The sequence below is a fragment of the Stegostoma tigrinum genome, chromosome 19 (genome assembly GCF_030684315.1).
Source record: "Stegostoma tigrinum isolate sSteTig4 chromosome 19, sSteTig4.hap1, whole genome shotgun sequence".
Classification (NCBI taxonomy): domain Eukaryota; kingdom Metazoa; phylum Chordata; class Chondrichthyes; order Orectolobiformes; family Stegostomatidae; genus Stegostoma; species Stegostoma tigrinum.
Window position 1 is genome coordinate 16,676,117 of NC_081372.1, and position 24,261 is coordinate 16,700,377.

The 24,261-nt window shown below is 41.2% G+C and overlaps 1 protein-coding gene across 6 annotated transcripts in view; it reads right to left on the minus strand.

Moving 5' to 3' along the window:
• LOC125461252 (nuclear receptor coactivator 3-like) overlaps nt 1-24,261 on the minus strand; it is a 205,263-nt gene that overhangs the window by 129,432 nt on the left and 51,570 nt on the right. For 5 of the 6 annotated variants that reach the window (XM_048549791.1, XM_048549782.1, XM_048549783.1 and 2 more), the window contains one exon: nt 16,481-16,598. The gene's annotated coding sequence lies outside the window, so the exon portion shown is untranslated. Of the gene's footprint in view, nt 1-10,110; nt 10,162-16,480; nt 16,599-24,261 lie in introns of those variants that run through there. The other variant, XM_059652747.1, reaches the window with a different exon arrangement.

Here is a 24,261-nt window from a genome sequence, read left to right on the forward strand (position 1 = left end):
TTGAGTGATTCTTTTAAGCAGGTGAAACAAACATTAGAAGCATCGGTAGGCTGTAGGTGGAGGTAAAAGCAAAGTGCAGGAGAAACTCAGTTGTCTGGCAACATCTGTGAAGATAGAAACATGGACTCTCATTATTAATGATAATGGAAACTGCAGATGCTGGAGAATCCAAGATAACAAAGTGTGAAGCTGGATGAAAACAGCAGGCCAAGCAGCATCTCAGGAGCTCCTGAGATGCTGCTTGGCCTGCTGTGTTCATCCAGTTTCTCACACACATTATTAATCCTACTTCTCTCTCTCAACAGATGCCGTCAAAATCTGCTGAGTTTCTCCAGCATTTTGATTTTTATTTCAGATCACCAACATCGACAGTATTTTGCTTTTACTTCATTGAGCTATTGCATGTAACTTTCTCACTCCTGCTGTTAGTGTTCCCACTTAGTATTTACAATATTTTGAATTAGTTTCAGATTTCAGGCATGTGCAGTTTTTACTTTTATTTACCTTGTTAAAAGGTGCATTTTTTTTTGAGACACCAGTTTTGCGAATTAGATAGTATAAATGCTACGTGCTGCACAGCGCAGTTGTTCACAAATTGACTTCAATTGATCACTGTCATTTAGTTAAGAACCACGACTCATCTGCATTAATTTTGTATGTATATGTAGAACTCTGGACTAAAATGCTGTGCTAACACTAGCCATTAAACGTGCATGCAGTCAATTGCTGGAACTTCAATTTTACTTTCCTAACTTTGTGGAAAAGAAAATGTAGATCTTGCCTTTTTTTTGAGCTCTGAAGGTTCCTTCAATTGAAGAAGTTTCACTGTTTGGCTTATGTATTTTTGGGAAAATATTCCTTAGGTAAAACTTCGTTAGCAAGAAATGCAAGCTGATCTGCTGTGTTCGCACTATCAGAACAAGAGACACTAGTCAATGAACAAGTCCTAATTGCTAGAGAAAAGTTGTTTTCAACTCTATTCATCCGCATTTTATGAACGGCAGTTATCCTTTTGATGCTCTAATATTAAAGATAATGGGAACTGCAGATGCTGGAGAATTCCAAGATAATAAAATGTGAGGCTGGGGACTGACCTATCCCCTCCCTACCTCCCCACCTATACTCTCTCCACCTATCTTCTTTACTCTCCATCTTCGGTCCGCCTCCCCCTCTCTCCCTATTTATTCCAGCTCCCTCTCCCCATCCCCCTCTCTGAAGAAGGGTCTAGGCCCGAAACGTCAGCTTTTGTGCTCCTGAGATGCTGCTTGGGCTGCTGTGTTCATCCAGCCTCACATTTTATCATCTTGGGATGCTCTAATATTAGTTAATTTGTGCATTAAATAATATTTTACCTAGTTATGTACATAAACTGTGCTATGACTACAATGGAAGGAATGCACTTCATGAACTGGACAGTTGGGAAATTGCAGGCCAGTGAGCTTTATTTCAGGGAAATTATTGAGATTGTTAGGAACAGGATGTACACTGATGTAGAAAAAACACTGACTTATCAGGATTAGGCAGCATGGCTTTGTGTGTGCCAGGTTGTGTGTCTCAAACTTGATTTGAGTTTTTCAAGGAAATGACAAAGATGATTGAAGGCAGGGCAGTGGATGTTGTCTTCATAGACTTTAGCAAGGCCTTCAACAAAATCCCTCACAGTAGACTGACCCAGAAGGTGAAGTCATAGGAGATCTGCAATGAGCGGGTTAGATAGATATAGAACTGGCATGGTCATAGTAGAAAGAGTAGCAGCAGAAGGGTGATCTTCTGATTGGAGATCTGTGACCAGTTGTGTTCCAAAGGGATAAGAGCTAGGACCCCTAGTGTTTTTACTATTTATAAATGATTTGGAGAATAATGTAAATGGTCTGATTAGTAAATATTTGCATTGTTTGCAGACTGAGTAGCTGCAGTCATGAGAAGGATTGCCAGAGAATGCAGCAGGATACAGACAGGCTTAAGACTTGGACAGAGAAACGGCAGATGGAATTTAATCCAGACACATGCGAGGTAATGCATTTAGGAAAGCCAGAGGAAGGATATATACAGTAAATGACAGAACCCCTGAAAGCATCAACATAGAGTAGTCTAGGCATATAGGTCCACAGTTCCCTAAAGTGACAACACAAGTGGACAAAGTAGTCAAGAGGGCATATGGCATGCATGCCTTCATCAGTTGGGTTTGAGTATAAAAATTAGCAAGTCATGTTTCAGTTGTATAGCGCTTTAGTTATGCCACATTTGGAATACTGTGTGTATCCAAGATGACTTCAGCTGGAACTTGTCCACTCTGTCAATTTATTTCTCATTTCCTTCTCTTGACTTTTCTCAATGTTTCTTCCCAGCTTCAGAGCAGACCTGGCAAGGTGACTATGGCAGGTCATGTCTGGGTCTCTTAGCAGCACATGGTGGTGTCTCAACATGCAAAGGGGTTCTTCCCAGGGACATTCCACAGCGACTTCAGAGGCAGCAGCAGGTGAGGGAGGTCCCCCAGCGTCTGCGGTGGCAGGACTGAGAACAGGCAGCTGAGATCTGCCAGCAAGTGAGTTAACCAAGGAGACTGGGGCCCAAGCAAGCACTCAAAGACTGCTGAACTTGAACTTGATTTTTCTAGTTTGTACAGAAGGACTTCACTCTCCACTATCACTTTATCTTTTTTATTTTTCTAGTAATTTTATGACAGTCTGTAACAATTTTTTAATTTTGTTTTCTCTTGCTACTTTGAGGCAAATTTTTTTTGTACTTATTTGTGCCTAAAATGGCACTGTGTGCGATGGCATTAGACACTTGTCCCTGTATTCTTGTACTTCAGTACATGTGACAATAAAATCTAAATCTAAAACCAGTTCTGGTCACCATATTACCAGATCGACGTGGAGGCTTTGGAGACAGTACAGAAAAGATTTACTAAAGATGTTGCCTGGTTTGGAGGGTATTAGCTGGGAGGAGAGATTGGACAATCTTCATTAGTGTTCATTTGAACATAGAAAGCTGATGGATGATGACAGAAATTCACAAAATTATAGAAGGCATGGATATAATGGATAGGCAAAGTTTTTCTCCCATTGCCACCCACACACCCCCCTCCCCCCGCCCGTGTAGAAATGTCAGTTACTAGGGACATGGGTTTAAAGTTAAATGGGAAAGCGATACATGGGGCAAGCTTTTTCTCCACCCCGCACACAGTGGTAATTTCTTAGAATGCACGGCCCGAGGTGATGGTAGGAGCAAATATAATAGCAATGCTTAAGAGGTATCTTGATAGATACATGAACAGGTAGGAAAGAGAGATATGGACTGCATATAGACAGAAGGATTTTAGTTTAGAAAAGCATCAGGAATTGGTACAGGCTTGGAGGATCAAATGGCCTGTTCCTGTGTTGTGCCTTTCTTTGTTCTTTGAACCAGTCATACCATTAAGGGAAAACTGTTCATTCCATTACCAAAAATGGCCAACCTCATTTCTTTCTACTGCCATCCCGAATAAAATAAACATTGATCAGGCTCTTATAGCTCAAAAATAACATGCTTATGCAAGTGACAGAGAACTAAGCAACCCCACAAATCAACCAATCATATTCAACCTCTGCACTCCTTCACATCCACTTATGAATGGCGGGTGCCAATTAAACAAGTAACTACAGGAGGAGGTGGCTCTACAAATATCCCATTTTCATTAACAGAAGAATAATAAGAAATAATAATAACAAAAAAAAGGGTGAAGAATTCGTATCAATCTTCAGCTGGAACTGCTGAGTAGATGAGCCATCTTGCCCTCTTCTCACGGTTCCCAGCATCACAAATGTCAATCCAGTTCAATCCACTCGACGTGATATCAAGAAATGGTTGGAGGCACTGGATTGTGCAAGGACTGATGTCCCTGACAGTAATTGTACTTCAAGACTTATGCTCCAGAACTTGCTGCTCCCCTAACCAAACTATTCCAGCCCAGTAATAATGTTGGCACCAACCCAACAATGTGCAAAGTTGCCCGGGTGTCCTGTACACAAAAACCAGGACAAATCTAAGCGGTCAATTACTGCCCTATCAGCCTATTCTCAATCATCAATGAAACGATGGGAGATGTCATCAGTATTGCTATCAAGCAGTACCTACTCAGTGCTAACTTGCTCAATGGTGCCCATTTTAGGTCGCGCCAGAGCCACTCAGCTCCTAACTACAATACACGTCAAAAAGGGACAAACAAACTAAATTCCAAAGGTGAGGTGCGAGTGACAGCTGTTGACATCATGGCCACATTCAACCGAGTGTCTTATCAAGGAGTCCTAGTAAAATTGGAATTGATGGGTATGGGGAGCAAATGCTCTGCTGGTTGGAGTCATTCATGGAACATAGGAACATGGCCATGGTTGATGGAGATCAGTCATCTCAGCTCCAGGACATCACTGCAGGAGTTCCTCAGAGTCGTGTCCTAGGCCCAATCATTTCAACTGTTCCAATGACCTTCCCCACCCAATGTCAGAAGTTGAGATGTTGCTGATGATAACACCATGTTCAGCACCATTTGTGACTCCTCAGATACTGAAGCAGTCCACGTTCAAATGCAATAATACCTGGACAACATCCAGACTTGGGCTGACAAGTGGCAAGTAACATTTGCATCACACAAATGCCTGGCAAAGATCTCCCAATGAGAGACAATGTAACCACTGCCCCTTGGCATTCACTGGTGTTATCAGCACTGAACCTCCAACTAACATCATCCTGGTGGTTAGCATTGACTGGAAACTCAACCAGACTCAACAAACAACAGTGGCTGCAAAGAGCGGGTCAGAGGCTAGGAATACTGCAGAAAGTAACTCACTTCCTGACTCCTTTTCTCCAAGGAACAGAATGGAATATTCCCCACTTGCCCAAATGGGTGCAGCTCTAACTATACTTAAGAAACTTTACGCATCCAGGTCAAAGCAGCTGTTTAACTGCCAAATCCACAAGCACCCACACCGTCCACCAATGCTCAGTAGCAGCATGTGCACTATGTCAAGATGCACTGCAGAAATTCATCAAGATCTTTAGACAGTGTCTTCTAAATCCATAAACACTTTTATCTCGAAGAGGCAGTAGACACATAGGAACACCACCACCTGCAAATTTTCCTCCAAGGCACTGACCATCCTGACTTCGAAATATATCACGGTTCCAACGCAGCTGCTGGGTCAAAAACCTGGAATTCCCTCCCTAAGGATGTTGTGGGTCAGCTGACACTATATAAACTGCAGTGGTTCAGGAAGGGATCTCACCATCACCTTGTCAAGGGTAACAAGATATGGGCAATAAATGATGGTCAGCCAGCAATGTCCAGAAATTTTAAAAAAAGGAGCAAAAAGGGTAAACTTACAGGCCCAGAATTGAAGAGGGCTGGAAAATAATGGTATTTATGTTGTTTGTAAGGAAGTGCTAATGGCAGTAAAGTGATCTTGATTCAAAATATGAATGATAGCGGCAGTTACTCTAAAATAGTTGGCTACAGTGTAAACAAACACAAACAAGACAGCAAAATCCAGATGTAGGTAGTTCATCCATGACCCCTCCGCTGCTTTCTTTACTTTGTGTTTTCATTTATGGGGATAGGCTGTCTACCGATATCTGGTACATCTCACCAGATTGTACAGTTCCCTTGACTATGTTAGGATGAGATGTGAAGGCTCAGTTAGGGCGCTTGAGGACTACGAGGTAGCCAGGAAAGACCTAAAAGAGAGAGCTCAGAAGAGCCAGGAGGAGACATGAGAAGTTGTTGGCGGACAAGATCGGGTAAACCCTAAGGCTTTCTATAGGTATTTAAGGAATAAAAGAATGACGAAAGAAAGATTAGGGCCAATCAAAGATAGTAGTGGGAAGTTGTGTGTGGAGTCAGAGGAAATAGGGGAAGCACTAAATGAATATTTTTCAACAGTATTCACTCTAGAAAACGACAATGTTGTCGAGGAGAATACTGAGATGCATGCTACTAGACTAGGTGGGATTGAGGTTCACAAGGAAGAGGTATTAGAAATCCTACAGAGTGTGACGATAGATACGTCTCCTGGGCTGGATGGGATTTATCCTAGAATCCTCTGGGAAGCCAGGGAGGAGATTGCCGAGCCTTTGGCATTGATCTTTAACTCGTCATTGTCTACAGGAATAGTGCCAGATGACTGGAGGATAGCAAATGTGGATCCCCTGTTCAAGAAGGGGAGTAGAGACAACCCTGGTAACTATAGACCAGTGAGCCTTACCTCAGTTGTTGGAAAAGGTTATAAGAGATAGTATTTATACTCATCTAGAAAAGAATAAATTGATTAGGGACAGTCAGCACGGTTGTGTGAAGGGTAGGTCGTGCCTCACAAACCTTATTGAGTTCTTCGAGAAGGTGACCAGACAGGTAGATGAGAGTAAACCGGTTGATGTGGTGTATACAGATTTCAGCAAGGCGTTCGATAAGGTTCCCCACAGTAGGCGATTGTACAAAATGCAGAGGAATGGGATTGTGGGAGATACAGCAGTTTGGATCGGAAATTGGCTTGCTGAAAGAAGACAGTGGGTGGTAGTTGATGGGAAATGTTCATCCTGGAGACCAGTTACTAGTGGTATACGGCAAGGGTCGGTGTCGGGTCCACTGCTGTTTGTCATTTTTATAAATGACCTGGATGAGGGCGTAGAAGGAGGAGTTAGTAAATTTGCAGACAACACTAAGGTCGGTGGAGTTGTGGATAGTGACAAAGGATGCTGTAGGTTGCAGAGAGACATAGATACGCTGCAGAGCTGGGCTGAGAGGTGGCAAATAGAGTTTAATGTGGACAAATGTGAGGTGATGCACTTTGGTAGGAGTAACTGGAAGGCAAAGTACAGGGCTAATGGTAAGATTCTTGGTCGTGTAGAGGAGCAGAGAGATCGCGGTGTCCATGTACACAGATCCTTGAAAGTTGCCACCCAGGTTGACAGGGCTGTTAAGAAGGCATACAGTGTTTTAGCTTTTATGAATGGAGGGATTGAGTTTCGGAACCAAGAGGTTATGATGCAGTTGTACAAAACTCTGGTGCGGCCGCACTTGGAGTATTGCGTACAGTTCTGGTCACCGCATTATAAAAAGGATGTGGAAGCTTTGGAAAGGCTGAGGGACTTGAGGCTGTTTTCATTTGAGAGATGAAGGTTGAGAGGTGACTTAATTGAAACATATAAAATAATCAGAGGGTTAGACAGGGTGGATTGGGAGAGCCTTTTTCCTAGGATGGTGACAGCCAGCGTGAGGGGGCATAGCTTTAAATTGAGGGGTGAAAGATATAGGACAGATGTCAGAGGTAGTTTCTTTACTCAGAGAGTAGTAAGGGAATGGAACGCTTTGCCTGCAACGCTTGTAGATTCACCAACTTTAGGTACATTTAAGTCATCATTGGACATGCATATGGACGTAGATGGAATAGTGTAGGTTAGATGGGCTTCTGATCGGTATGACAGGTCGGCACAACATTGAGGGCCGAAGAGCCCGTACTGTGCTGTAATGTTCTATGTTCTACACTTCTTTACATCCTGCTCCCTGTAAGATATCCATTCTATTGTTCCAGTTTTTACATATTTGCTGCACCTATTCCAATGATGCCACCTGCCACAGGTCTTAGTTCCACCCCCACCTCCCCAACCAACCCTCATAGATGACAGGACTCACACCTGGATCTGACATATTTCCTGCACCTCTAACTTCACGCCTTCCCCTCCCTCTCAGAGAAGAAACTGTTCCCCTTGTCCTCACTTTTTAAGCTGCCAGTTTCCAAATTCTAAAGGTGATACACTGCCATTTCCATAATCTCCATCAGGAGATCACCAAACACATCTGCCTCCCCCACCTCTTCTATCCCTTGTCAACATTCCCCAGGGATCTCTGCAACCACCTCTGTCATTCCAATGGTACATTCCCATGAAATTGTCTAAGTCAGAACACTTGCCCTTTTACTTCTTCCCTCCTCGCTGTCTACGACTTCAAACCCATCTGTAAGGTGAAGGAGAAACTTACCTACATTTCTTGTAATCCAGTCAATGCATTTGCTGTTCATAATGTGATCTCCTTTACACCAGCAAGGCCAAATGCAGACCAGGTTAACACTTTGCAGAGCACCTCTGCTCTCTAAGTTTCAGCTTAACGTTCAAATTGCTTCTCTTTTCCATATGGCCTCTTGTTTCCATCCAACACCTGCTGCATTGTTTTTTCGAAGCCCAAAAGCCCCAAGCTATGTGGAGTGATAGTACTTCATTTTGCACCTCAGCAGTTCACAGCCTTCAGGGCTTGCACACAGTTCAACAACTTCGGAGCATGAACGTAGTCTGCATGTTGATTTGCTACCCCAACCTCCAACAAAACCCAACTCAACCTATCAAATGTTTGCATTTGTTCCAGGCCAAGCCAATCTATTTGTAACTTCTACTGCTATCATTAGTGCATCTAGATTTCTCCGTTACTGCCATTAGCACTTTGTCTTTTGTCTTGGTACTCTCACCATCTGTTCCATGTGTTGCACAAAATATTAACTTTTTCTCTCTACAGATGTTGTCAGATCTGCTGATTTTCTGTAACATTCTGTTTCTTCTAAAGTCAAACAAACAGGATTTTTTATTATCAGAGATAATGGGAACTGCAGATGCTGGACAATCCAAGATAATAAAGTGTGAAGCTGGATGAACACATCAGGCCAAGCAGCATCTCGGGAGCACAAAAGCTGACGTTTCGGGCCTAGAGTTTTAAAACTCCGCCTCCCATTCCTTAGATGACATGTCCATCCTGGGCCTCCTGCAGTGCCACAATGACGCCACCAGGAGCAGCAACTCATATTCCGCTTGGGAATGCTGCAACCCAATGGTATCAATGTGGACTTCACAAGCTTCAAAATCTCCCCTCCCCCCAATGCATCCCAAAACTAGCCCAGCTCGTCCCCGCCTCCATAACCTGTTCTTCCTCTCACCTATCCGCTCCTCCCACCTCAAGCCGCACCTCCATTTCCTACCTACTAACCTCATCCCACCTCCTTGACCTGTCTGTCCTCCCCACCTATACTCTCCTCTCAACCTATCTTCTCCTCTATCCATCTTTGGTCCGCCTCTCCCTATTCATTTCAGAACCCTCTCCGATGAAGGGTCTAGGCCCGAAACGTCAGCTTTTGTGCTCCTAAGATGCTGCTTGGCCTGCTGTGTTCATTCAGTATCACACTTTGTTATTTAAGGTTTTTTATTATTTCTGCTGACCAAACAAAATTGCTATCGTCTATTTGTAATATTCACTTATTACATTTGAAGATTTTAATCCTGTTATAAAGATGGCTTCCTCTGCCTGGTTCTCGACTGCAACGTGAAACACATCAGCCTTGAGCTAAAATGGAATTGCTACCCTTGGCCTAAAATCCCTTCCAAACTACAATAGCAACAAGACTGTTTACTAACCAACCAATATCTACAAGTACCTTTCAGAGTCTTGATTAGATTCAGGTTCTACTCGTGGTAGCTTTCAATATTGCTGCCACTGTCTTCAGGCATAAATTCTTTGCAGCCCCCTCCAAGTAAAACAAACCATGCTTCCCAGATATCTAACAATAAAACAAACAATTATTAGAATCTTGTTTCAGAGATAGTAGGAACTGCAGATGCTGCAGCATCGGAGATAACCAGGTGTACAGCTGGATGAACACTACAGGCAAAGCAGCAGAATCTGGCAGATTGCTGAACAAGTTGTATGACTCCCTTAGTTTATGCTACTTTGAAAGGTGCAGCCCTAAACTATAACAATCTTATAAGCATCATAATTCAAACACATTTCACTGATGCTGTCAGACCAATTGAGTATTTTGAACAATATCTGATTTTAGTTCAGATTTCCAAGGTAGCTCACTACCACCTTTGAAAGCAATTAGGATAGGCAATAAATGCAGGTTCAGCTAAGACCTCCCAAAATCCATGAATGAATTTAAAAACTAAATTGAAACACACTTATTCCCCAACAGAATAATAAAACAAGAGGCAATCAGCTCCCTGTTATGCTATTTTGACCAGTAACGTCCTGGGTTCAATCCCGTACGTTCCATTTGTTAATCTCAAGTAGGTAACAACAGGGATGTGATAACTTACCGGTCTCTCAGGCAAAAGAAAATAAGGTAATTCTACTGTTCCTAGTCCCAATTTTCTTCCAGCCACATGTTCTGAAAATACTCCAAAGAGGAAAACAGTGTTGATACCAGCTGTGATGACTTTATTCTTAAATATCCTGACATTCACAATTCAGGTCTACCAAAAATAACAACCAACACATAAGGTATGTCATTCATGGTCATGACACAAGGATTTATTGTCCTTAGGAAAACACTAGTCTCAGGGATGTTAGGTAGAGGCTTGCAGAATTTCGATCCAGCAACAGATGTTTCCCAGAACCTTTGGGAAGTTAGGGAAGTGCGCACCTAACTGAGGTTGAGGTTCCGAAAGACTGGAGGTTGACTAATCTGGTGTCATTATTTAAGAAAGGCCCTAAGGAAAAGCCAGGATGCCACAGATTGGCAAGCTGTAAGTCACTGGTGGCTAAGTTGCTAAGGAGATTCTGGGGATTGAATTTACATGCTTTTGGAAAGGCAAGGACTGATTAGGGATAGTTAACATAGCTTTGTGCATGGGAAATAATATCTCATTAACTTGACTGAGATTTTTGAAGTGACAAAGAATATCGATGAAGGCACAGCAGTGGATGTTGTCTACACAAAGCATTTGATAAGGTTTTGTACGGTAGACTGGTTAGTAAAGTTAGATTACATGGGATCCAGTGGGAGCTAGCCAATTGGATACAAAATTGAAGGCAAAAGATAAAGGGGTTGTGGTAGAGGGTGGCTTTTTGGATTGAGGCCTGTTACCAAGGGTGTGCCACAAGAATTGGTGCTGGGTTCACTGCTTTTCATCATTTATATAAATGATCTGGATGTGAACTAGGAGGTATGGTTGGTAAATTTGCAGATTACACCAAAATAGATGATATAATATACAGTGAAGAAGATTATCTCTCAGTACAACTGACCCTTGTTCAGATGGGCCAATAAACAGAGTGGCAGCAGATGGAGTTTAATTTGGATAAATATAAGGTTTGCATTTTAAGGAAAACAAGGGCAGGTCTTACATGGTTAATGGTAGGGCCCTGGGGAGTGCTGCCTTACAAAAAGAACTGGTGGTGCAGGCACTTAATTCCTTGAAGTAGAGTTGCAAATAGACAGGGTAGTGAAGGCAACGTTTGGCACACTTGCCTTCATCGGTCATTGCACTGAGTGCATGTTCTGGCTGACAGCGCTATCCTGAGAAACTCCTGCAACAATGCCCAGGTCCAAGATAATTAGTCTCCAAAAATCACAACTACCTAGTTAAGATTCGAAACACAGAAGTACTTCCCACATCTTAATTCCTATTTTACTTGCATTGCTGACAGATGCCATGCTCAATCAAATGTCATTTTAATGACTCTGATCTCTATCTTAAGTTCCATTCTTGCATCCATGTTTGGACCAAGGTTGTAAAGGAGGTCTAGAGTTAGCTGATGCTGTTGGAAGCTACATTAAAGCAATGGCAAGCAGGTTATCAGAAGGTGACAAAACTGTAATCTTGAACAGAAAAACAAAGTGACAACTCTCTCATTTTCAGCCGTTCTACAGTAGTGAACAAATATGGGGACATACGGAGAATAATAACAAGAACAGTAAGGGGAGGTGATCAACGGCCATTTTTGCACAGTTAAGTGGGAGCAGCTAATCACTTTTCTTAAATTGTGTCAAGTCCCAGTATGATGCAATTTTCAAATCTAAACAAAATTCAAGGTGCAAAGGTAGGGGCTCAAAAATTCAGGTTTCTGTCCTAATTTACATACATTTAAGTAGAAAGCCCTTCATACTAGATGCTTCTGCAGAACATTTCAGACAGCAGCTATACAAGACAATACATCAGATGATCCCCTGGAATGAAATTCTGAATAATATCCAAATATAGTACATGCCTGGTTATGTGAAGCTGTGGTAATTTAGACTAATTATGTTAAGAGTACTACACTGATGAGAAACAATGCACTGGAGGATCTAATGCTTTTGCCCAGAGGCAGATGGTGAGCTCCAAATACATACATAAAGTTGTTTAAAACAAAAAGGCATTGAGCAAGCCTCACATTTTCTATTTTACCTCTGCTCCTTGATAAATGAGTGGTTATACAGTAAAGTTGTTTCCAGAACTCCACATAACCCCATCACAGGAAAAGAGCATTTTCAGCTCTTGCCAACTACTCTGCATTCTACATGTCTCTATTTGACAAAGGTCAAAAGTTTAGTGTTTCAGAAAATAAAGTAGCCAATCAAGAAAATAGCACAAAACTGCATACAGTTTGACCCTATTCAAAGTTTTTTTTTGTTATTTTGTGTGGGGCTGTGGGCATGATCTACAATTGATTCAACATGCTGCTTGTATACCTTATGTATATAACTTCAAGGCAATGGTGTTGTAACTAAAGTGCATAAATAATTCATGTTTCTCAATTTAGGATAGATAACATGATTTAGTTAAAACACATACAGAATAGATAAGACTGAAAAAACCTGACAACATAAGAACTGGGTTTTTACACACAAAACATATGATGATTTAATTGCAGACAGACAGTCTAGCTTGCATCCCTAGAGTTGTTGCTTGGTTTTTCAGTAGCATGTTCCATAAGTTATAGTTACACAAAGAATGGCAAGTAATCAACAAAGACTACTTTTCCTGTACAGCAGAATGTTTTCTGGCAAATCTATATCATTGCCAAAATAATTTACATTATGTAGGCCTAAATTTAGATCTGATCCAGATACTGGAAACACCAAAATGAGGACTTTCAATAATTCCACCCCAATGCTCCAAGTCCTTTAACTGTTCACTCTACCTCAGGAAATGCCTGATTCACTTGAGCTTCTTAAGTGATTTGTACCAAAAGGTTAAGATAATGCAATCAAATCATTAATTCACTGGAAGCTATAACCAGGCTTTTAAAAATTAGGAAGGAGTTAGATTGCTTTGTAGGGTAAGACTGACCACCTAGTTCACACAAACACAAGGGCATCCGCTTTGATCGCTCTCACTTTATCTTCCAACAGGTGTAACCAGTCCTGTTGTCTCTGCAGCCCAGTTAGATCACTTGAGGTCTTGGAACACACATTCTTCACTTATAAAAGGTAAACCCACACCTTGAAGAAATGTTTAAGCACTAAGTTCTATAAATACTCTTTACAGGTCTTCTCCATTATTAGCACATGATGTAGATCAATGGCAATTTGGAGCAGGCCTTGTAAAATGTGTGTTTCCACCTCTGCTGGAAAATGACACAGACTTATGATACCCCAAAGGCAGTCTCGTACAAACTGTTATGGGTATTAACTGTAGCATACCTCTGGGAATCCTCACGCAATTGCAACTCTAAGTACAAAACGCTCATGTCCAGCTTTGTGGAGGACAGCTCTCCACCAGTTTTGCATACAAGTCCTCTATTGCAAGGGATTGACTATTCATCCAGCTGTGAAAACAGCTCACCATTTGTTTCAAATCCCACAAAGGTAAATCACCCCTTTGGGCTTCACAATCAGTATGACCAGTGCTGCCCATCTCTCAAACTGTAGTGGTTAGTTAATTCCTTCACTTTCCAGCCTCCCGATTCCTGCCTCCACTTTTGCACACCCTTGCAGAATCATGAAATTGCTTCTTGGTCAACATATAAAGTGGCTTTGGCCACTTTGATAGCCCTTGTCCTCCCTGAAAAGCTATGTATTTAGCTAGGACTTCACTCGGGTAGCTGTTTTCTCATTAAAAAATGCTGAGGCAATCAAGTTGAATCTTTCTCAACGAATTTCACCCCATCAGTCCTGGGTCCAAGCCTTTTATTTCAATCAACAGTAACTGAAACTGCAGTTTCTCAATAGGGACTAGAATTCAAGTTGTTCCCTTTATCTGTAATGGCTCCCTGGTACAGGTTCTAAGCCTTGGCAAAGGTCTTACACTAACCTAAAAGTTGTGGAGTTCAGACTGAATTTTGGGAAAGACTGGTTCTGCAATCACAAACAGCTGTACTGAGATTAACCTCCATTAGAAATGGCTGACAATCTAATCAGACATTTATCTTGATTGGTTCTGATTTGGATGTTGCAAAGCAATTTAAGTGCTCCAAACTAGCTGTAGGCAGTTTTTCCAGGTGTGCACTCTCCTGGATACCAGCCAATGCGTTCTCTTACTCAATTCAGCCCTAGTGGATCTCTTGCTGACTCGAATCCACGTACTAACAGCAACTACATGGTCTGTTAGCTTGGATCCTCAGGAAAATTTTAATGGTTTGGCTGAGGCTTGGTTTCATTTTGGTGTTTTGCTGTTGGGTGACGTATGTCCCTCTGATCAGGATACATCCTGAGTGAAGCTATGCAATTGCCTTCACTGAGGTGGTGTTCCCCAAGCTCAGTTGACCTGGCAAGTGTCCACTTTCATTAGCAAAGCCGTGTAACTCGTAAGCTCTACTTGCCAAATTTTCCAACGACAATGGCAATTGTAGTGTCTGTCTGAAGTCCAGTTAGGCTTCAGCTAGTAGACATTTCCGCATGGTCATATCTTTAATCCCACTCTCATTGTCATTGAATTATTTCCATGAAGGGCAGTATCCCATCACCAAGTCACAATTTACATGTGCACAGTACATGACACTGACCCAACCATCACAGAGCTGGCACCTAATATGAGCAGAACACTCCCATTTATATCTGTCAGCCAGGGGTTCCCTGATTGGGGATGTCAAATTGGGCCACATCAGGGGACTTATTCTATGAGATCCACCTGGCTAACATTATTTCAATCACAACACCTTCCTTCAGTGTGTGCCAGAATCAAACACAATAAACCCAACAACCTTTAAAAATATTTACACTAACTTGATTGCTTTTGTACTTAATTATTAAAACGAAATTCCATGTGCTTTTCAGTATGTGCATGTTTGTGTGGGAACGAACATTGAGTGGGGGGGGGGGGGGTGGGGAAGAGAGAGAAAACATGAGAGCAAATGTGATAGAGAGATCACGTGAAGGGGATGTAGAGAGATAGAAAGTGTGGGAGCAAGTGCGATAGAGAAAGAAAGAGGGAGCAAGAATAAAAAGGCTGTTTGACGTTAGAGACAAGTCACCCTCATTTTCCTAACTGAAGAATCTTTAGTTACCAATACTTTCCAATCGGTATTGATCTGCGCATTTCCACCTTTTTTGCACTTTTGCAGATGTACAACAGTTCGTTGATTTTCATATCTGCACTATTACATTCACACAAAACATAGGTTTAGTGCAATCACATTATAAACTACAGCACTTGTGTAGCAAACCGAAAAAGTAGAAGCAATTATAAATGCCACATCTTTAAATTACTCATCCAAGCATGAACTTCAGTTTTTTAAAACTAGGACAACTATCTGGCAGTGAGTGGAAGGCTGATATTTAAACAAATAGCTTTAAGAACATCAAAAAAAATGGAATTTCACTTAATGCACTGCCAAACATCATTTAAGCCATAACACCAATCTTCAACTGGACCCCATTTATGGTTTGCTTAAAGGCCTCTACTGGTCATTTTTGAATTTTAAAATAAAAAGACCGATTATCATAACAGACATGATATTAAAACAAAACTAAGTAGGATATATTATTTAGTTGATTGTGCCAGAATTCCGTTTGGCTTTAGTAGTGCACGGTAGACTTTTTAAAAAGAAGATGGAGGGGAGGATTAGTGATTCAAGAACAAAACAATGACTACACAAAATAGCAATGAGCATGGCATAAACTAACATTGGATTGTTTGTTGGATGGATGGCAATGAAAATGGTTATTGAAATAGATATTGTTCATGAGCTGGTTACCCTTCTATACTAAAAACACCTATTCGAATCAAGAATCAAAACTATGAAATTTGGCAAGGCGGCTGTAATAAGGGTGATTGTTGGTGCTTCAGGCCTAGATAAAAATAATGAAACACAGTGGTCTGAACACAGATTAAACTTCAGTTTTGTATTTGCAACATATCAGAATAGTTGCATTTTAATGATAGTTTTCAACTATTCTTATTGCAGGTTGAAATTACTTTGAAGACAGTTCCCTTCCGATGTAATTAGTTCAGATTGTATTTGTGAAGCACAAGGTGATGTAATTGGAATTGTCTAAAGCACAAATATAAAAGGATTAAGATCAGCGTATGTTTATCTTTCATTTCAAGCAGTGAGCAAGGTGAAGATGTAAATGGCAAGATGGCAAGTTAAAGATTGTTTATAATCATCTGACATTTTGTTGTGAAGTTTTAAAAATTAAAATGTAGGTGAACTTGCCTATGGAAGATTTCAAATGTATTCAAAAACATATGGAAGAGTAAGAATCTTTTGTCTTTAATAAAGTTGGTGCAATAATAAAAATTAACAAAATACAATACTTACTGTATCATCCGAAGAATAAGGATAGTTTTATGGTTGATGAGGATCTACCTTCTGTAAAACTCAGGTTACGGGATATACACAAACACACGTGCTGCACAGTCCTGACGGCTACGGCATTCTGGAAATACAAAATCCATGACAATCATAAACTTTCATTCCAGTAGCTTTTTATCAATTCACTGAATTAGAGTCATAGAGCTATGCAGCACAGAAGCAGGCCCTTTGGTCCAACTCGTCCTTACCAACCAGATATCCTAAACTGATCAAGTCCCATTTGCGATCATTTGGCCCATATCCATTTTAAACCCTTCCAATTTGTACACCCATCCAGATGCCTTTTAAATGACATAATTGTACCAGTCTCCACTACTTCTTCCAGCAGTTCACTCCATACATGCACCACGCTCTGCATGAAAACGTCGTCCCTTAGGTCGCTTTTATTCAGTTGAAAGAAAAAGCAGATTAAGGAGGCAAAAGTCAGTTATTTCCCCAAATAAAAAGGATAAATTCAGAATCCAATAAAAGGAAAGTGAAAACGATAAAGATAAAGAACAAACTTCATGAGTAAACCAGAAAGGAATATTAAAGCTGGAAAATAACTGCTTCATTTAGTAAATAAAAAGGAAGAGAAATGTCAGAGTGAATAATGGCCTCCTAGAAAGTGAAACTCAGGAGATAATTACGGAGAACAATAAAATGGCAAAAAAAAGTTAAACTGATATTTTCCATCAGGCTTTACAGTGGAAGCGACATTGAACATCCCATTAGTACTTAATCACACCAGGGAGGAATTAAGTATTATCTACCATCACTGCAGTAGTATATTAGACAAACTAAAATGGGCTAGAAGCTGATAAGTTCCCCTGGTCCTGATGGCTTGCATCATAGGATTTGAGATGAGAGATATCTACAGAGATAGTGGACACATTAGTTATAATTTCCTAAAACCACTGGATTCTGGAGAAGTGCCAGAGAGTTTAAAAACAAAACCACCAATGTGACACCCCTATTCAAAAAGGGAGGCAAAGAATGGATAACATTAGGTTGATGAGCCTAACTTCTATTGCTAGAAAAGTATCGGAATCAATTATTAAAAGGAAGTAATAGCAGAACATTCTGAAAATCAAAATCTAATAAAGCAGAGTCAGCATGACTTCATGAATGGGAAATCATGTCTGACAAAACTTTTGTTTTTTTTTTGAGGAAGTCTCAACCAGAGTAGATAAGTGGAACTAGATGTGTTGTAATTAGACTTCCAGAAGACATACAACTTATCTTTCAAGAAGGTACCTCACAAAAAGTTAAGAGCCCATGATATTGGAGGTAGTACATTGGAATGGACATAGAACTGGTTAATAGGCAGGAAACAAAGTGGGAATAAGGGGTTCTTTTTCAGGTTAGTGACCTGTAACTAGTGGGGTCCCTCAAGGATCCATGTTGTTCAGAATATATATTAGTGACTTGGAGAAAGGAAATGAATGCACTGTAGCCAAATCTGCAGAGTACAAAAATAGATGGGAAGGTAGGTTGCAAGAGGGATACAGTTTACAGAGAGATAACATAGATTAAATAAGTTGAAAAGTTGGCAAAGGATACAATGTAGGTAAATGCAAAGTTGTTCACTTTGGAAGGGAGAGCACAAAAAGAGAATATTGTTTAAAATGGAGGAAGATTGCAATATTTAAGGAACTGGGGGGGGGGGGGTGGAATGCTTGTGCACAAGTCAGATTTGGTTCCATTATTTAAGCAAAGATATAATTTCATTGGAGACAGTTCAGAGAAGGTTCACCGCTCGTGGGACAATTCCTACTAAATGATAAACAAATCAAGACTCTATAATTGGCCTTTAGAAAAATAAGTGGCAACTCATGGAAACATGTAGATTCTTAAAATGGGCTTGACAGGTTAAACATTAACAGGATACTTCTCTTCATGGGAGTGTCCAAGGCCAGAAGGCATAATAAAGGGGAGACAATTTAAGATTGTGAGGAGGAATTTCTTCTGAGGATTGAGTCTCTTTGGCACAGCCACTACAAATTCTCTATGCCAAGGAGTGTTATTGGGTAAATTGAAAAATAAATAAATTCTTGATGAGTTGGAGAAATCAATGGCTTGGAGCTGCAAGGTGCAGGCAAGCAGATAACAAGAATGCTGGAAACAAGAACAGAAATTGCTGACAAAGCTCAGCAGGTCTTGCAGCGTCTGTGAATAGAAATAAGAGTTAACATTTCAGGTCCAGTCACCCTTCTTCAGAACTGACCCAAAACGTTAACTCTGATTTCTGTCCACAGATGCTGCAAGACCTACTGAGCTTTGTCAGCAATTTCTGTTCTTGATTCTGATTTCCAGCATCCACACTTCCCATTTTTATGAAGAATGTTAGATCAGCCATGATCCTATGGCATGGTGGAGCAGACCTGAGGGGCCAAACGGCCTACTCCTGTTTCTATGTATTGTTGTCAGGGTAATATGAAAGGTAATTGATTGGCTGCAAACCTTCACTTATGTATTTTTAATTACAACACAAATGAAGAAAAGCTTTTTGTTTCAAAAGTTTCTTCTTACATTTCACATGGATTGACACATTATGGTTTCTCTCTCAATCACTATCATGCTCAATCAATATAGCACCAATTTTAAAAAGTCAAAAATTTGCAATTTAAGAACTGATTTTGCACCTGTCAACCAGGCACAGGACAGACATTACAAAGGAGCTGAGTGTTTGTTATCTGCTTCAACATAAAAAAATCATTGACATGGAATTAGTTGATGACCCCAAAGTGTCTTTCCTTAAATAAGGGAACTATGTTCAATGTATAATGGCATCTGACAGCAGAATAAAATTAGTCATAATGCTAATATTTTGACTTTAAAAATGGTAATTACTGATGTTAAGTATTGCCACACTTAACAGGATACAGAAATAATTTTCCAGTGTGCATCTGGAATCCAAGACTTTAAAACATTTCAGTTTAAATAGTTAGGTTCCTCTTTTAACCTGTGAATGTATACAGTACTTTAAGTGCATTTTATTGTGAAAGATAACCAAATGTTCAAAGCAATAGCTACAGGCACTTACCTAATTTTATTAATTGTTATCTACCAAATTTACTTCAAGGATATTATCAATGCTCTTAAACCATGAAACACAAATTGTATGCAAAGATAAATGTCATCTAAAATCCAATTAAGCCGAGAACAACTTATAAATATGTTACAAATATATATTAATGAAAGAGGTACATGTTGCATGGATTTTGCTAATAATATGGTTTTAAACACAACAGCTTCTAAGCTTTGTTACCTATTCTGTGCATAACCATTAATCTGCTCCCACCTTTAATAAAACACATGTTGTTAATTTTAGGTGCTGGGGCCAAACCCTTCTGTGCAGTAAGTGCATTTTTAAGGGCAAAGTTAAAAGACAGTGGATGAAAAGCATAGAGAACATCATTCAGCAACCATCTGTGCAACAACACTTGTAAGCCAAAGACTCTGATGAATAGTTAAAACAGCTAAGAATTATCATCTATGCCAGTGAACAGCAAACAAGAATTTACTTCCAAAAAGTTAGTTACTTGGAATTTTAATTGTAGGAAGAAACTTTCAAAGCATCAGGATGTTCTGAAGTGCTTTATATCCAATTAAGTACCCACAGGCTATGATCCCTTCTGTAATTCAGTAAACGTGGCAACCACTTTGCCCAGAGCAAGCTAATACAAATGGCAATATGATGGCCAGGTAATTTGCTTTTGGTGTTTGGTGGATAGGTATTGGCCATGGCACTGTGTACAACTGTCCTGGTCTTCTTCACCAAGGAATTTTATATATCCACTTGGGTTTAATGTCTCGTCACAAAAGATAAGACAGCACTGCTTCTCTCAGTCCTGCTTGGGAATGAGCACCAGCCTAGGTTATGGTTTTGAGCCTACAGACAGATTACTAGATTGTAAACAAAAAGCCCAAGAGCTGCAGATGCTGGAAATCAAACAAACAGAGAAGTTGCAGGAAAAGTGCAGCAAATCTGGCAGTATCGAAGGAGAGAAAGCAGAGCTAATGTTTCTGGTCCAGATCAGTTCTGAAGAAGGGTCACTAGACACAAAACATTAATTCTGCTTTCTCCCCTGAGGCAAAACTATCAATTTTGCTATTTATAGCTAACACAATCATCTGTTATTAAAAAACAAATTCCTGGAAATACACAGATCTGGCAGCAACGGGTGGGGGAGAAAGCAGAATTACCGTTTTGTGTCTAGTGACCCTTCTTCAGAACTGATCTGGACCAGAAACATTAGCTCTGCTTTCTCTCCATGGATACTGCCAGATTCGTTGCTCTTTTCCTACAACTTCTGTTTGTTTGATTTCCAGCATCTGCAGTTCTTGGGCTTTTTGTTTACCATCTAGTAATCTGTCTGGAATCTGAAAGACTGAATAACCTGACTACAATTAAAATTAATAGTGCAAAACCAAATAACTGAACTTAAAGATCATAAAATGTGAGGGTGGATGAACACAGCAGGCCCAGCAGCATCTCAGGAGCACAAAAGCTGACGTTTCGGGCCTAGACCCTTCATCAGAGAGGGGGATGGGGAGAGGGTTCTGGAATAAATAGGGAGAGAGGGGGAGGCGGACCGAAGATGGAGAGAAAAGAAGATAGGTGGAGAGGAGAATATAGGTGGGGAGGGGATAGGTCAGTCCAGGGAAGACAGACAGGTCAAGGAGGTGGGATGAGGTTAGTAGGTAGGAGATGGAGGTGCGGCTTGGGGTGGGAAGGGATGGGTGAGAGGAAGAACAGGTTAGGGAGGCAGAGACAGGCTGGGCTGGTTTTGGGATGCAGTGGGTGGAGGGGAAGAGCTGGGCTGGTTGAGTAGTGCAGTGGGGGGAGGGGGACGAATTGGGCTGGTTTTGGGATGCGGTGGGGGAAGGGGAGATTTTGAAGCTGGTGAAGTCCACATTGATACCATTGGGCTGCAGGGCTCCCAAGCGGAATATGAGTTGCTGTTCCTGCAACCTTCGGGTGGCATCATTGTGGCACTGCAGGAGGCCCATGATGGACATGTCATCTAAAGAATGGGAGGGGGGAGTGGAAATGGTTCACGACCGGGAGGTGCAGTTGTTTATTGCGAACCGAGCGGAGGTGTTCCGCAAAGCGGTCCCCAAGCCTCCGCTTGCTTTCCCCAATGTAGAGGGAGCCACACCGGGTACAACAGATACAGTATACCACATTGGCAGATGTGCAGGTGAACCTCTGCTTAATGTGGAAAGTCATTTTGGGGCCTGGGATAGGGGTGAGGGAGGAGGTGTGGGGGCAAGTGTAGCATTTCCTGCGGTTGCAGGGGAAGGTGCCGGGTGTGGTGGGGTTGGAGGGCAGTGTAGAGCGAACAAGGGAGTCACGGAGAGAGTGGTCTCTCCGGAAAGCAGACAAGGGTGGGGATGGAAAAATGTCTTGGGTGGTGGGGTCGGATTGCAGATGGTGGAAGTGTCGGAGGATGATGCGTTGTATCCGGAGGTTGGTGGGGTGGTGAGAGAGAACGAGGGGGATCCTCTTTGGGCAGTTGTGGCGGGGGCAGGGTGTGAGGGATGTGTTGCGGGAAACGCGGTCAAAGGCGTTCTCGATCACTGTGGGGGAAGTTGCGGTCCTTGAAGAACTTGGACATCTGGGATGTGCGGGAGTGGAATGCCTCATCTTCTGCTCCCACAATGAGCCTCAACTGCCCTCTCTGGTAAATAATACTAGAGATTTACCATCCTCAGGAAAACATTTCTCCACTTCTCGATCATAAATTGGCAGGAACCCTTTTTTCGAGATTATGCCCTCTGGTATTAGGTCCTCCCACAAGGGGAAACCACCGCTCCAAATTTACCCTGTCAAGCCGCCTAAAAGATTCACTTATGTTTCAGGAAGGTCACCTCTCATTCTTCTCAAGTTCATTGAACACAGTCTCAACTTGCTCCACCTCTAAGACAACCCTCCATATCTGGGATCAGATGAGTGAAACTTCTTTGGACGACCTTCACTGCCAGCATATTTTGCCTTAGATTGGAGGGAAGGTCTTACAAGTAAAAGGTTGCAAGAGCTAGGGCTTTTCTCTTTAGAATGACAAAGGATGAGAGATGACTTGATAGAGGCGTACAGAATGATCAAAGGTATCGACAGAGTGGGCAGCCAGAGACTTTTTCCCAGGGTGGAGATAACTGTTATGAGGCAGCATAGTTTTAAAGTGAGTGGAGGTAGATAAAGGGGAGACGTCAGAGGTAGGTTCTTTACTCAAGAGAGTGGTAGGGGCATAGAATGCATTACCAGAGAGGGTAGCGTATCGGCTTCATTTGGGGCATTTCAGCAGCTGTTAGATAGGCATATGGATGATAGTATAAAGGTAGGGTGGAGGTTAGGTAAACCTTGGGATTAGGGTAAAAGTTCGGCACAACATTGTGGGCTGAAGGGCCTGTACTGTTCTATGTTCTACGTTCTAAAACCTGTTCACAGTATTCCAAGCGAGCTCCAACTGGTGCCTTATCCAGTTTTATCAAGACTTTGCTTTTAATACACCATTTCCTTTGAAATAAAGATGAATATTTCATTTGCCTTTCCTACTACCAAACTAGTATACTAGTTGTGTGTGATTTATGCACATGGACATACAAATTAGTCTGTGCTTCAGCTTTCTGCAGTCTTTCGTTCAAATAATATTCTACTTGCTAAAGACTATAACCACACATTTTCCCCCCAACATATTCCGCCTGGCAAACATTTTCCCACCCAATGTGTCCATATTCTTCTCTGTAGACTGTATCAACCTCATCACTTACCCTCACAGATATTTATGTGTCATCTACAAATTTGACAGTAGTACTTTCACATGTCATCCAAGTCTTGAATAAGGTATCGCAGATGACCGTAGCCCCTATCAAACCCTATGGCACTCCACTAGTTATGGGTTGCCATTCTGAAAATGCCTCCTTATCCAACTCTGTCTTCTATTAGTTCTCCAATCCTCTATCCATGCTAATAATTTACAGAATTCCCAGCTCCATAGGCTATCTTAAATGCTTAATGTATGGCACCTTATCAAATGCCTTCTGGAATTCCAAAATTTTCATTCACTGCCTCCCCTTTTTCTATCCTGCTCATTATCTCCTCAAAAATATTAATAAGTTCACCAGGCATGGTCATGAAGCCATGGCTCTGCTTGATCAGATTATGAATTTCTAAACGCTCAGCGATAACATCCTTTATATTAGACTCTAGCATTTCCAACAGATGTTCAGCTAATGGTCCTATACTTTTTTTTGTCTCCTTCTACTTTTCAATGAAACAACAGGGCTACTAAACTAGCAGTTTTCCCGTTCTGAGACTTTTCCAGGAATTGAAGTAATCTTCCAAGAATCACATCAGGCATCCACTACGTCTGTAGGAATTTGCAATATCATCCTAGGATGCAACCAGTAGGCACAGTGTGCTTATCAGCTTCTAGCCCCATTAGTTTCCCAATTCCCTTTTTTCAGTGATAGTTTATGTAATTATTTTAGCTTCTCGTTTTGCTCTTTGAAATGTTTCGTGTCTTCCCCTGAAGATTGATGCAAATTTTTCATTCAACTGCTCTGTCATTTCCTGGTTTCCCCATTCTTATTTTCCCAGCCTCATTCTCCAAAGACCTTATGTTCACTTTAGCCACATTCCTTTTTACATATTTATAGAAGTTCTTGCTGCCATTTTGATATTACAGGAAACTGTTTTAACAAGCACTCTATCAACTGACACTCTTGATAAATCGGCAAAA